The following is a 13223-nucleotide window of genomic DNA, read 5'->3' as shown; positions in this document are numbered from 1 at the left end:
GGCTGCCATGTCATCTGCTGGTGTTGGTCCACTGTGTTTTCTGATGTCCACAGTCAACGCAGCCATCTACCAGGAAATTTTAGAGCACTTCATGCTTCCTTCTGTTGACAAGCTTTATGGAGATGCTGATTTCATTTTCCAGCAGGACTTGGCACCTGCCCACACTGCCAAAGGTACCAAAAGCTGGTTCAATGACCATAGTGTTACTGTGCTTGATTGGCCAGCAAACTCGCCTGACCTGAACCCCATAGAGAATCTATGGGGTATTGTCAAGAGGAAGATGAGAGACACCAGACCCAACAATGCAGATGAGCTGAAGGCCACTATCAGAGCAACCTGGGCTCTCATAACACCTGAGCAGTGCCACAGACTGATCGACTCCATGCCACGCCGCATTGCTGCAGTAATTCAGGCAAAAGGAGCCCCAACTAAGTATTGAGTGCTGTACATGCTCATACTTTTCATTTTCATACTTTTCAGTTGGCCAAGATTTCTAAAAATCCTTTCTTTGTATTGGTCTTAAGTAATATTCTAATATTTTGAGATACTGATTTTTGACTTTCATGAGCTGTAAGCTCTAATCATCAAAATTAAAAGAAATAAACATTTGAAATATATCAGTCTGTGTGTAATGAATGAATATAATATACAAGTTTCACTTTTTGAATGGAATTAGTGAAATAAATCAACTTTTTGATGATATTCTAATTATATGACCAGCACCTGTATATTTGAATTATTGAAATTTGCATGTATTATAATACTTATTATTGTTATTATTATTATTATTATTAAGATTGTATTTCACTGTAACGCTTTGGGTTTAGAAAAGCACATTACAAATAAAATGCATTATTATTATTATTATATTCTTAAAAATGCAAAAACATTACTGTAATGCAAAGAAAATGATTAAATCATTTAAACTGTTTATTATTTACATATTTAATTATTCATTGTTCTGCCTTTAGTTTGTGTAGTACAGTATTTTTAATAAAATAGAATCACTATTGAATTGCAAAGAAATTCAGTTAAGACATGACAATGTCATATTACTTTCATGAATTAGTTGAAATTATATTAATAATGTTATGTTTTAACTTTTAATTATATTATTATATTATGTAACTCTTTTAACTTTATTATTGATGTATGCGTAGTATCTATTTTTTTTTTTTTTTTGATTTTGAGTTGAAATATGAACTGTGCATATTTTCACAAAATTCAGCCAAGATGAAATAACCCAGGAAGGTTTAGAGGGATGATCTCTCAAGTAAATACGGCTTTGAAAACCTTTTATTCTGTAGGAAATATCACTCATGTCACCTCAATTCAGCTTTAAAATCTATTTTCCTTTTCCATCGCTGTCGTTATGTGGAGAGAGAGGCCGTCTGAATTTGAAAGTCATGGAGAGCAGGAGAACATGAATCGAGTGAGTGTCTGCATGCGTATAAATCATCATACATCATCTGGCATAAAGCCTGTTACTTTTATTAGTCTGATCTGATATGATCATCTCCATGCTCATCTCTGACACCTGCTACTCAGAAAGCGACGCTCAGCCACATTACAGTCAAAGTGCTGGGTTTATTCAACTCCTGGAGATGTAATTTTGTGATATTATGAATCTGTGTCAGTGTCAGAGTCTGTCTGGAGAAGCGGGTCAGTGACTGATGGTGTTTTGGCAGCTGAATTTATGTCCGGCCGTGACTGTGACGTTAAACTCACATTGACCGACAGCACATTATCTCAGATTAGGGCTGCTCATTAATCAATTAGTTCCAATCAATTCTCTCCACAGCCACACATTTACATAATTTATGCATCGGTAGCTGCATATTCATAGTCTGTGATAATCTAAGATAATGAGAGCAGATTCGGTTGATAATGAGAGCAGATTTGGTTCATAATTAGCTTGAGTATTTCAGCAAGCATTGGCATAACTATAGGAATTTTGGGATGAAAATTAAAAGAAAATTAGGTTGTTTTACCAATGAAAATAGTGAGGAATCTGATAAATGAGTATTGATCAATGTTCGTGAGATATTATGCGTGCTTAAGAGATCCTTGCAGTGAATGGGTACCGTCAGAATGGGAGTTCAAAGGTCAGTAATCCACACCACTCCAGTCCATCAATTAATGTCTTATAAAGCAAAAAACTGTGTGTTTGTAAAAAACAAATCCATCGCCTTTGCTTTGTGGTAATACTTTGCTTTCTATCCATAATATTGCTTTTTCCAGTGAAAAAGTAATCTTGTCTGAATCAGGAGAGAAATATGCACAGATCAAGCTCTGTTTACAAGTAAAAAAAAAAAAAAAAAAGTCTAAAACAGCTCTAAAAAAATATGTGTGTGGATTTTGATTTGAGACACAACAGGAGATGGACATTATCAGTGGAGGAAGTGTTATTTGTGGATTATGGACTCGTATTTTGTCTAGAAGAGGCAGATTAAAGTTAAAACTGGATTTTATTCTTACAAACATTGATTTTTCACTTCACAAGATGTTAATTGATGGACTGGAGAGTTGTGGATTACTTGGGGATTATTGTGATGTTTTTATCAGCTGTTTGGACTCTCATTCTGACGGCACCCATTCACTGCAGAGGATCCATTGGTGAGCAAGTAATGTACTGTTACATTTCTCCAAATCTGATGATGAAACAAACTCATCTACATCTTGGATGGTCTCAGGGTGAAGTTTTCATTTTTGGGTGAACTAACGCTCTAAAACTTGCATCAAAACACATAATTTAGTGTTTGATTAACCACTGTCCACCTTCTGTCTGACCCTCCGGCTTTTTCACTACTGTACCTTTAAGACTTCTTTATGTAAATAATGAGTATCTCTGCATGATGCATCAAACTCAAAAAAGCAAAAAATCCTGTTTTTTATTGCATGACCCATTTAGAGATGTACACGTGCACATTGCAGTGGAGAGAACACTATAGTGAACTAGTCAGAACTAGTATGAGAGAGCAAGATGTTTTCATTTCCATCTGAATGTTACCAGCTCCTGCTATGTGACATTGGGGAACAGTGACAACATGGAAGCAGACAGTGTGTGTGTGAGGCTGAATAATTTATATAGACTGGCTAGGACAGAGAGAGTAAATATTAAGCTAGTTGAGCGATGCATCCTCATGCACAAACACACACACACACTTTCTCCCTCCTGTGATTTAGAGGAGCTGGCACTATGGCATTAGTGTCTCCAGCGGAGTCTCAAAAGCAGATGGATGTTCAGAGGGTGTAAGATGTGTGTCAGTGGGTCAGAGACTACCCAGCATCCTCTGGGGCCTCAGTGGCGAGGACCTCTGCTATGATTCCTTCCTCTTTGCACGGATCATTTCATTAGAGAACAAGTGAAAGGTCACTCTGCAAATTCATGCAAACTAATGCTTTTCATCAACTTAATGTGATTCTCACAAAAACATGTCCAGGTCATATTACACCCCAAAATTAAAAGTAAAAAAATAAATATATAGACTTTCTTTATTATATTATGTTATTATTTAATGCATTTATTTAATGAGTTGAATAATACAGAAATGATATTGAATTTATTAAATAATAAAATAATGTAATGTTGTATAATTATTATTATTATTTTGTTTTAAATAAATAGATATTATATGACTAAAATAAAACCTATATTATGTAACTTAAGTTGAATCTCACAAAAACATGCCAAGGCCACATTACACCCCAAAATAAAAAATAAAAATTATGTATATTTTTTCCTATAATATAATATAATATAATATAATATAATATAATATAATATAATATAATATAATATAATATAATATAATATAATATAATATATTTTCTTTATTTAAATAATAATGAAATAATAATATTGCATTTAAATATAATTATTAAATAATAATTAAAATAAATATAATTATATAATGTTTATATTGTAGTTTATATATATATATATATATATATATATATATATATATATATATATATTATAAACCAAATAACATTTTTTTTTCATGTAACGTATGGTGAATCACATTACACCCCAAAATAGAAATATAATATAATACTGTAATATAAAAAGTTTTGATATTATTTAATTCATTTATTTAAAAAAATAATAATAAAGTATTTTAGACATAATATTGATTTAAATTTAATTATTTAATATATATATATATATATATATATATATATATATATATATATATATATATATATATATATATTATATTTTGACATTTCATTCATTTATTTCATTCATCAATCAGAATCAATACAATCTGAAGACTGGCATGATCATCATCTTGTGAGGTTCATCTATTATTTCACTTTCAGACCCAAAGGCAGTAGTTTGAGCATTAGGATGATAATAATCCACATGGACTGATGTGAAGACTGAACATGAACACTTGTTCAGGATTTCGACTGCATGCATGTACGTTGTGTATTATGCTGCTAAAGGCTGTCACCTGTGGAGATAGGCCTCCGTTTGAGGCTGTTAATCTTTTATTATGCAAATCCTAATTGGACTGTTCAGATTCACTTCGGCCCAGTGACCTCGGAGCAGGGGAGCCGTCCCAAAGCTGTGACATTTCCCAGCATTCCCTGCTTACCGCATGCACACACTGACACGCTGTGGGAGCCACGCACAACCTGAGCGTCATGCTAATGCAGCTGTTAGAGCAGAACTTTTCATTGCCACTCATTTGATATCCAGCTAAGCTATCTATCGCTGAATACAATTTCAGATACGGTCACAATATCAGAAGAGCGCTTTTGATTCGCTGCATGAATGTTTTGCGTTTATATCAGCACAGGGCTTTAATAATTTAGCTTTTGAGGGGCTGACAGAATGATTCTGGCATTTTAATGGATTAACATGGAGCCAATTTTCATTCTGGATGGGTGACGAGTGATGTTTGTCCTTCCGCAGTCAATCAATCGGGACGGGAGGTCTGGGATTTGGAAATGGAAGAAGATGCCTCATGCCTCAACGATTCAACACATAAATCTCCAGCTCTGTCCCAGGAGATCATGAACAGAAACAGTTAAGAAACATCTCACAGATATCTTGCTTTGTCCTTCTTTTCTCTTTTTCTTCTAATATTAAGTTCTTTAGCTTAACTTAGAAACCCTATAGACTTGTGCTTTTAAGAGAGACTCAAGCCATATATGTGTATATACATCTATAGATAGATAGATAGATCAGACTGACCGCAATCACCTAGCAACCACTCAGAACACCCTAGCAACCATTTACCATTCTAAATACATCTATGAACAGTCCTGGGTAGTAAATACATGTAATCCGGATTACATAATCATATTCCAAAAATGTAGTACTACACTGTTAGAAATTTCAAAGGGTTTTTACAGTAACTTACTGGCAACACTGTTGACAGTAAGTTACTGTAATCACAATTTACAGTAGCAAACTGTATTTGATTTATCAGTATACTACTGTAATACATTCATTTTAATATAGATTTCATTGGATTTTATAATTTTTATATAGAATTCATTTTATTTTTATTCTACATAGGTACTACTGGCATTCAATTAAAACAGACACAATAATTACAAAATATCAAATTCTTTATTTAAAACATTGCATGTATAACACATAAAAATACAGTCTTCCAACTCTGGAACAGTGCATCTTCACCATTTCTCCTGTCTTAGGACGGTTTGCAGTGCATTTTGTTGTGATTTATCCTCACAAAGAATCTTTAGGCAACAGAAACATAAAGACAAGCAGCCAAAGAATACATAGCCATCTGCAAAACCCAGGTGCTGCTCCAAAACGTGGCCACCATCTTTGCTCACCATCCACTTTGACAGAAATGTCTTCTCTGAAAAACAAGTAGAAGAAATGGCACACTTTTAAAAGGCAAACCTCATATAGAATACACAAACCTCTCAAAAACATAGTTGTTCTCTTACCATGAATTATCAGTCTCAGGGTGGCTGGCATGTCCATGTCTTTCTTGATGCTTCATTGCAGTTGTCTTTAAAACACAAATACAAAAAAATGCAGTAAATCTTAAATTCCATTAAAAACTATAACAAACTAATTCTAAAACTAGAAAGGCAGCTAGCCATAAAACTAGTTTAATCTAGCTAACATACGATTTTATTTTCTCAGGCTACTGGCCAACATTAACTACTAACACCTGAACTAAATTTCACATTAGTTAACCTAATGTTAATATAAGATAAGCGTTGCTCGTTAAAAACAATTTTAATTCGGTAACTTAATTCAATAAGGTGACAAAAGTCGTTTGAAACGACAGCGCAGTTTACCATAGTAAAGTTCTGTAACCGCCATGTTGACTAGTAAATGTTACTAATGTTAGGTAAACTGGTGTGCAAAAATCTGACACAAACGTACATATATTTTTACCTTGCTTGCTGGTCTTTTTCTCTCGTAAGGTGCATCGACACACAGCGCAGATGTTCTCCGGAGCTCTCCCACTCTCGCGGGTTCATCCCCGGGAAAAACCCGCGACGCTGCCCGCTGTTTCCGTGTCTTCCTCGGCGCGACTCGATAAAAAACAATATAGAACCCATTATATATATTATCTACAGTGGATGCGGACAGTAATGCGATGCCCCGGTATATTTCTGATGTACAGATGTACTACAAGCGCTCGCGCTGTTTCTGACACGAAGTACAAACGGATTTTCCAATCATTACAAGCGATGTAAGGTTAACACATCCAGTAAAGTTAGTCAGTCCCAAGCTGCTGCGGCGTTGTAGACACGGTGTAGGGCAAATTATGTCAATCCAAATGTAAGAAATGAGGAAAATAAAACGACCTCAGTATAATGGCCCAAAGAGACCGTTAGTAGTATACAGCAATTTTAAAAAAAATACAGTAAGTCTCTGTATGTGGGGTCTGATGTCACAGAAAATTCCCATGATGCAAAGGGTATTACAGTTATTTACTGTAAAGGGAATTTGCAGTATTATACTGGGTGATATACAGTAAATAACTGTGGAAATTACAGAAATGTCTAACAGTGTACTATTGTATTTATTTGTATTTAATTCTATTACATTTTATAATGCTCATTACAGTTACTTTTTTTTATGGATTACATGGTTCAATTATTCACACAATGGCAGCAAATTATTAATTATTTATTAAATCTCTCTAATGTTTCCATTTTTTGTCTTTTAAATTTTGCTTTCTAAAAAAATCTGTTGTGTGTCATTTTGAATACAATTGAGTATTCACAATATAGAATGGCCATGTAAATTAATTTGCAGTCCATGCATCTCTCTGTCAATTACACCATCTATGAGATTAATAATTATTATTATATAATTGATTATGCAAGTTACTAAACATTTCCAATGTATAACTGACCAAATATTTCAAATCTAGAAGACTTTGACCATGTGATGCAGGGGTTCCCAAACTTCTTTGATTTAAAATATTTACCTGAAGTTCACATGAGATTTAAAATTAATTAAACACATTTGCATGTTCTCTGATGTTGGTTAATGGTCATGTATTTTATTTCTCCCTTTTGTATAACAATAAACCCATTTAAATCTATAAACAAGTTAGGTCATTTAAAAGTAATCCAAAAGTAGTCAGAATAGATTACCTAAAATAAGTAATCTAGATTGCATTACTGACAACAGTTTTTACTGTAATCAGTAACAGACTACAATTTGTAAGTAATCTACCCAGCACTGTCTATGTTCAAGCAACCACAAACTGTAAGAACATTCTAAAAACATCAATGAACATCGTAGCAACCACATAGCAATGTTCTAAAAACATCTATCCATATACAACCATATACAGTAACAACATTCTAAAAACCTCTATGAATTAGCAGCCACATCACAATGTTCTGGCACCTTCCTGATCTTAGCATCATGGCAATCATTTCTGTGAAAGCACCACTCGTATTTTGTTAAGAAAATAAAAAAAGTGTAGTTATAATTATATGAATCTCCAGTTTTAAGTCAATGTTGGAAGGCCAGTGATTAAAAAAGAGAACTGATTTGATTTGCTCTGTGCAGGTTTGTGTCCCTAGTGGAGCAGATATCTGTAATTAGATTTGAAGAGCTGATGAGCACTCCGTCCCTCTGTCACTGCTGCCTTATCTTCAAATGCTATGTTATGTCATTATCTCACTAGAACAATTAATAATAATTAATAAAGAGAAATGGTGGAGCAAAAAGCCTCTGAAAACAAATACTCTGCCTTTCCTGACTTTTTAACAAGGCTAATGGCTTCTCCAAAACAGTTTTCTCTCGTTAGATGGATGTGGTAGTTGATGCAAATTGTAACTTCACTCTAATTGCTGACATTAGTTTGACATTCTTCTGGCATTTTAACCAAACGTTTCTGAAAAGGGGATATGAAAAACCAGCCCTTCAGATTTTTGCATTTATTACGAGTAACGCTGTGAATAATAATCAAGTTCTCCAGGGTGAGCAAACGAACGCTCAATCCGGCAACAATGCATGACCTTCATTTAACCAAACCTCTGTCCTCTGCACATTCTGGTCAGTGCATTTGAACTCAGCATGGCCACTCCCTTCTGATTTGCATATTCATGCCTCTATTCTCTTTATTCAACAATTGCATGGATACTGAAATGTCAGCAGTTTGATACAATGTCCATCTCTGATGTAGCAGCTCTTTGTTCCTTCCCTCAGCAATATTTTGCATTTTAATGAACAGGATTTCTGCCATGTTTGGTGTTTTACACCAATTATGGCAGGAATATATCAAATAATATTTCCACATTTTTGGCAAGCCAATTTGTAAGACTGCAGACCTTGCACCACATAGTTATTTCTTAAAGATTCAACATCCCAATTTTAGAAACTGTTCAGTATGAAACACTGTTATAGTTTTATTAATATTTTGAGTTGAGTTTTTATTTAACTTTTTATAAAAATTTTATTAATTTTGTTGACTTTTTCTTTTACCTTTTTAATGTTTAAATAGTTTTCTTATTAATTTTTATTTTAGTTTTAGCTTTACTTATTGTCAAGTTAAACTAAATGACAATAAGAAATATTGCCTTGGCAAATAGCAGGAAAGAAGTTGACAATTTTTGAAGATATTTTTAAGAACTGTTTTGGTTACCATTGATTTCCATATGAAAAAAAAAAAAAAAAATATATATATATATATATATATATATATATATATCAAATGTTCTTCTTTTATGTTCCACAGAACGACATGAGGGTGTGTAAATAATTTCATTTTTGGGTGAACTATTCTTTTAATACCCATTTAAAATAATCATCAATCCCACGGCATTATTTAATTGCATGTAATTGCAGTGTAAATGCATTCATGCCACCTCTGAGCTGCAACAAACAATCTGTAAATATATAATACCCATTCAGATGTAGCTACTAAAAATAAATTAATAATGGCAGTTGTACCCTACAAATAAATTCTATGCTGAATCAAAATATTTCTTTCTAAAGCTGCTTTTTGTAATATCTATTTGATGTTTTCGTTGTTTAACACAATAGTCACTTTATTTGCAATTAATTAGATTAATAATCACCACATTGTGTTATTAATGAGACTTTAAAAATCACTTGATAGCCCTAGTTTTTAGTTTTATTAACTATAATAGCCATGCTTAAGGTTGTTGTCTGTGTGGACAGACAACAGTGAGCTCACTAGGTTTTGGAACACAACTAATACCCTCTCAGTTATCACTAAGTGGCCATATCCTGCAGATAATCTAGTTGCTGACGACATCATATCCTGCCCCCATGACCTCTCAATGTAAACCAACACTAACCATTGATAGTAATGCCCATCTTCAGCTAGTTAAAATGTCTCTATGCCCTTACTGTATTACATATTCCCCTGGGTTACCAATCGCTCAAGCGGAAACATCAGAAGTGCCAGACTGCTTGTAAGGTGTTTGCTAAGGAAAGCATCACTGTGGCTATTGCTCAAATCATGCTATTCCTTTTTAAGCAAGCAGACGTATGATTTTCTTTTGATGGACAATAAAATAAGCAAAATAATCCCACAGACTTGAAGGATTTGAGCTGTAGAGGCCAGTATATCAATAGAATTAATAGACTATCAATAAACTGGGGTCTTACGTTTACATTTAGTCATTTAGCAGATGCTTTTATCCAAAGCAACTTACAAATGAGGACAATAGAAGCAGTCAAACCAACCAAAGATCAATAATATGTAAGTGCTGTGTAATGTAAAGCAAGTAATCACTCAAAACACCTTATAACTTTGGGGTCCGTTTTTAATTGTTTTCAAAAGAAGCCTCTTCTAATCACCAAGACTGCATTTATTTGATCAGAAATACAGTAAAAACAGTAAAATTGTGAAATATTATTACAATTTAAAATAACTGTTTTCTATGTCAACATATTTTAAAATGTAATTTATTTCTGTGATCAAAGCTGTATTTTCAGCATCATTACTCCAGTCTTCAGTGTCACATGATCCTTCAGAAATCATTCTGATTTGCTGCTCAAGAAACATTTATGATTATTATCAAAATGTTGAAAACAGTTGAGCGGCTTCAGATTTTTGTGGAAACCATGATACATTTTTATTTATTTTTTTTTTTTTAGAATTCGTTTTAATGAACAGAAAGTTAAAAAGAATAGCATATTTGAAAGAGAACTGACATTATAAAAGTCTTTACTGTCACTTTTGTTCAATTTAATGCATCCTTCTTGAAAAGTATTCATTTCTGCCCCCAAACTTTTGAATGGCGACCCTATCATTATGGTGATGAATACATACAGTATGCAACCATCTTTCGCCACTCACTTCTCCTGCTCTGTTTCTAGTTCAATTCTACATCTTTTGTCAGTTCGTTCTGTATTCCTCCTCTATTAACAAGCGTCATCTTTTTATAAGTTTGGCAGCATGTTGTTCTCGGCAGCAGTCACATGAAAAACGTCCTGTAGCCTTTCAACCTGACATGCATTGTTACCTTCGGTTCAAACACGAGAACATTCAGCCTAGTTTCCAGCTCATACTCAGGCTGCCATGGGAGCTCATTAAAAAAGAACTACGGTTGTGTCTTTATTTATTTCTCACACAGGGCTATCTCACCGTTTAAGACAAGCAGATGTAAAATGCAAAGGTGTGTTTTGCCTGGTGATGACGCAGCTGGACGCCGAGACGCAAGGACGTGCTGAGGACGCACAGACCGCCAGCATCTGGCTGTCCTTCTGTCGAACGCTGAGAAAATACCGCTTTCCTACCTTTCACCTCCTCCCTCAGATGCTTATCCGGCCTCAGCTGTAAACATGCTAACTGACCGAATGTGAAAATGTGAGGGGAGAGACTGCAGCTGAAGTCATTGTCTCCATGGCGATGACCTTGCTCTGCTTTAACGGCCTTTGAATGTAACCTCAAAGATATGAATTACAGACGGGAGATAAAGATAATGTCAGGCAATTGCTCTGGTGTAGGTGTAATGGAGATATATTGGCGGTTTCCGTGCAGATTCAGTTCGAGCTTCAATCTGCTCTGAACTAGCTGTCTAGACTAGCACGGACGCTGTGGAAATCTCGACCGAGATCGTTTAAAACCTCATTACGGATGCGAGGCTCAGTACGGAGGACCCAGGGAGAGCAGGAAGTGAAGGGAATGCCTAATAAAGCCTAGAAGCAGTAAACAAGAGTGAAACCCCTCGTGGGACTTTGTTTTTTCCTCCCCCTCGTGACCCGGCCACGCCCCTCTGACACTAAACAGAGCCGCTCAAACCAATAAGAGACGCAAATTGGAGGAAATGGGATCTGAAATTACATTTTTAGATATCCATGTACTGAGTTCATCTTTTTCACAGGCCTGACGGCACAATATAGGTGACACCATCAATCATGAAGAGCTGTTGATCATATCTATAAATAATAAAAACTTATTTTTGTGGAGATGTGTGTATTAATGTATTGTCGTAATTATAAACACAGTGGTTTATAGTGCAAATAGTTTTTACAGTCTACTGCACTTTATTCTTATAGCTAGTTGTAGTTGTTTACCAATAGCGGCTAACGAATCGGGAGTCTCGCACATTCACAGAAAATAGCTTAATTCCGTATTGCAAAATGAGGTGAATACGTCTGAACAGAATGGTCGCGAACAGCTCTGGCTAAATGAAAATTACCTTCCGTTAAGCTCTGCCCCTCTTGGTTACTGCTTCTAACTCAGACCAGCTTTACAGTACATGCTATCCACTTTATTTTTAACGTAAAAACAGGCATTGAATGTGCGATGAGACTTGCGGTGTCATCTATTTCTAGTCATTTTTAGCTATGCTACACTGCTAACTGGTATTTATTGTCATACTATTTTAATGCATTGTCAGAATTATAAACACATTGGTTTACCACTTGTTAATCACAAATAGTTTACCATTTACTGCTGATCAATAGCGTATTCTGCATTGCAAAATAAGGTGATATATCTAATGATTGTCAAATGTATTTGGCCTTTCGCTAAACTCTGCACCACTTGGTTACTGTTACTAACTAAGACAAGCTTACGTCTCCTGTATGAATGAACTAGAGGTTTCTGTGAACAGTGTAGTAAAATGCATTCATACTGTCTTAAAACTGATGGGACATTATTTTTACATGGGCTGGAATGAAGTTCCAACCCTCGTGTTGTTCTAAACCTGTAAGACTTTGTTCATCTTCGGAACACAAATTAAGATATTTTTGATGCAATCTGAGAGCTTTCTGACACTCAATACCCTTACGAAAATTAAAATGGTTTTACTACAAATTGAACCAAGAACCATGGTTACTATAGTTAAACCATGGTAACCACAAATTAACCATGGTTTTGCTACACTAACCATACTTTAACCATGGTATTTGTAGAAAACTGTGGTTAAACAAATGGTAATCAATATGCCAAAAAAAACATGGTTACTACACTTTTACTACAATAAAACCATGGTTAATTTTCGTAAGAGTAGACAGCAAGGGTAGGTTACTAAGAAATTTTTGTTTTCATTGCACACAAAAAAAGCTTCATAACATTACGGTTGAACCACTGAACCACAGTATTTTAACAATGTCTTTACTACCTTTGTGGGCCTTGAACATGTCGGTTGCGTTGCTCTCTATGGAGGGTCAGAAAGCTCTCTGATTTAATCAAAAACATCTTAATTTGTGTTCCGAAGATGAACAAAGTCTTATGGGTTTGGAACAACATGAGGGTAATTAATGTAATTAAAGCGAT

The 13223-nt window shown here is 34.6% G+C and overlaps 1 long non-coding RNA gene across 1 annotated transcript; it reads right to left on the bottom strand.

The window, feature by feature from the left end:
- Positions 1–5667: 5667 nt before the first annotated feature.
- Positions 5668–6801, bottom strand: LOC131539639 (uncharacterized). Its single transcript, XR_009270933.1, has 3 exons — positions 6395–6801; positions 5935–5999; positions 5668–5843 (listed from the first exon to the last, which is right to left on the bottom strand). It is a non-coding gene; the product is annotated as an uncharacterized LOC131539639 (long non-coding RNA).
- Positions 6802–13223: the final 6422 nt, after the last annotated feature.

Source organism: Onychostoma macrolepis, chromosome 04, assembly GCF_012432095.1.
Source record: "Onychostoma macrolepis isolate SWU-2019 chromosome 04, ASM1243209v1, whole genome shotgun sequence".
NCBI classification, from domain to species: domain Eukaryota; kingdom Metazoa; phylum Chordata; class Actinopteri; order Cypriniformes; family Cyprinidae; genus Onychostoma; species Onychostoma macrolepis.
Note: the sequence above shows the minus strand (reverse complement) of the source record. Positions and strands in the feature narration are given on the sequence as shown.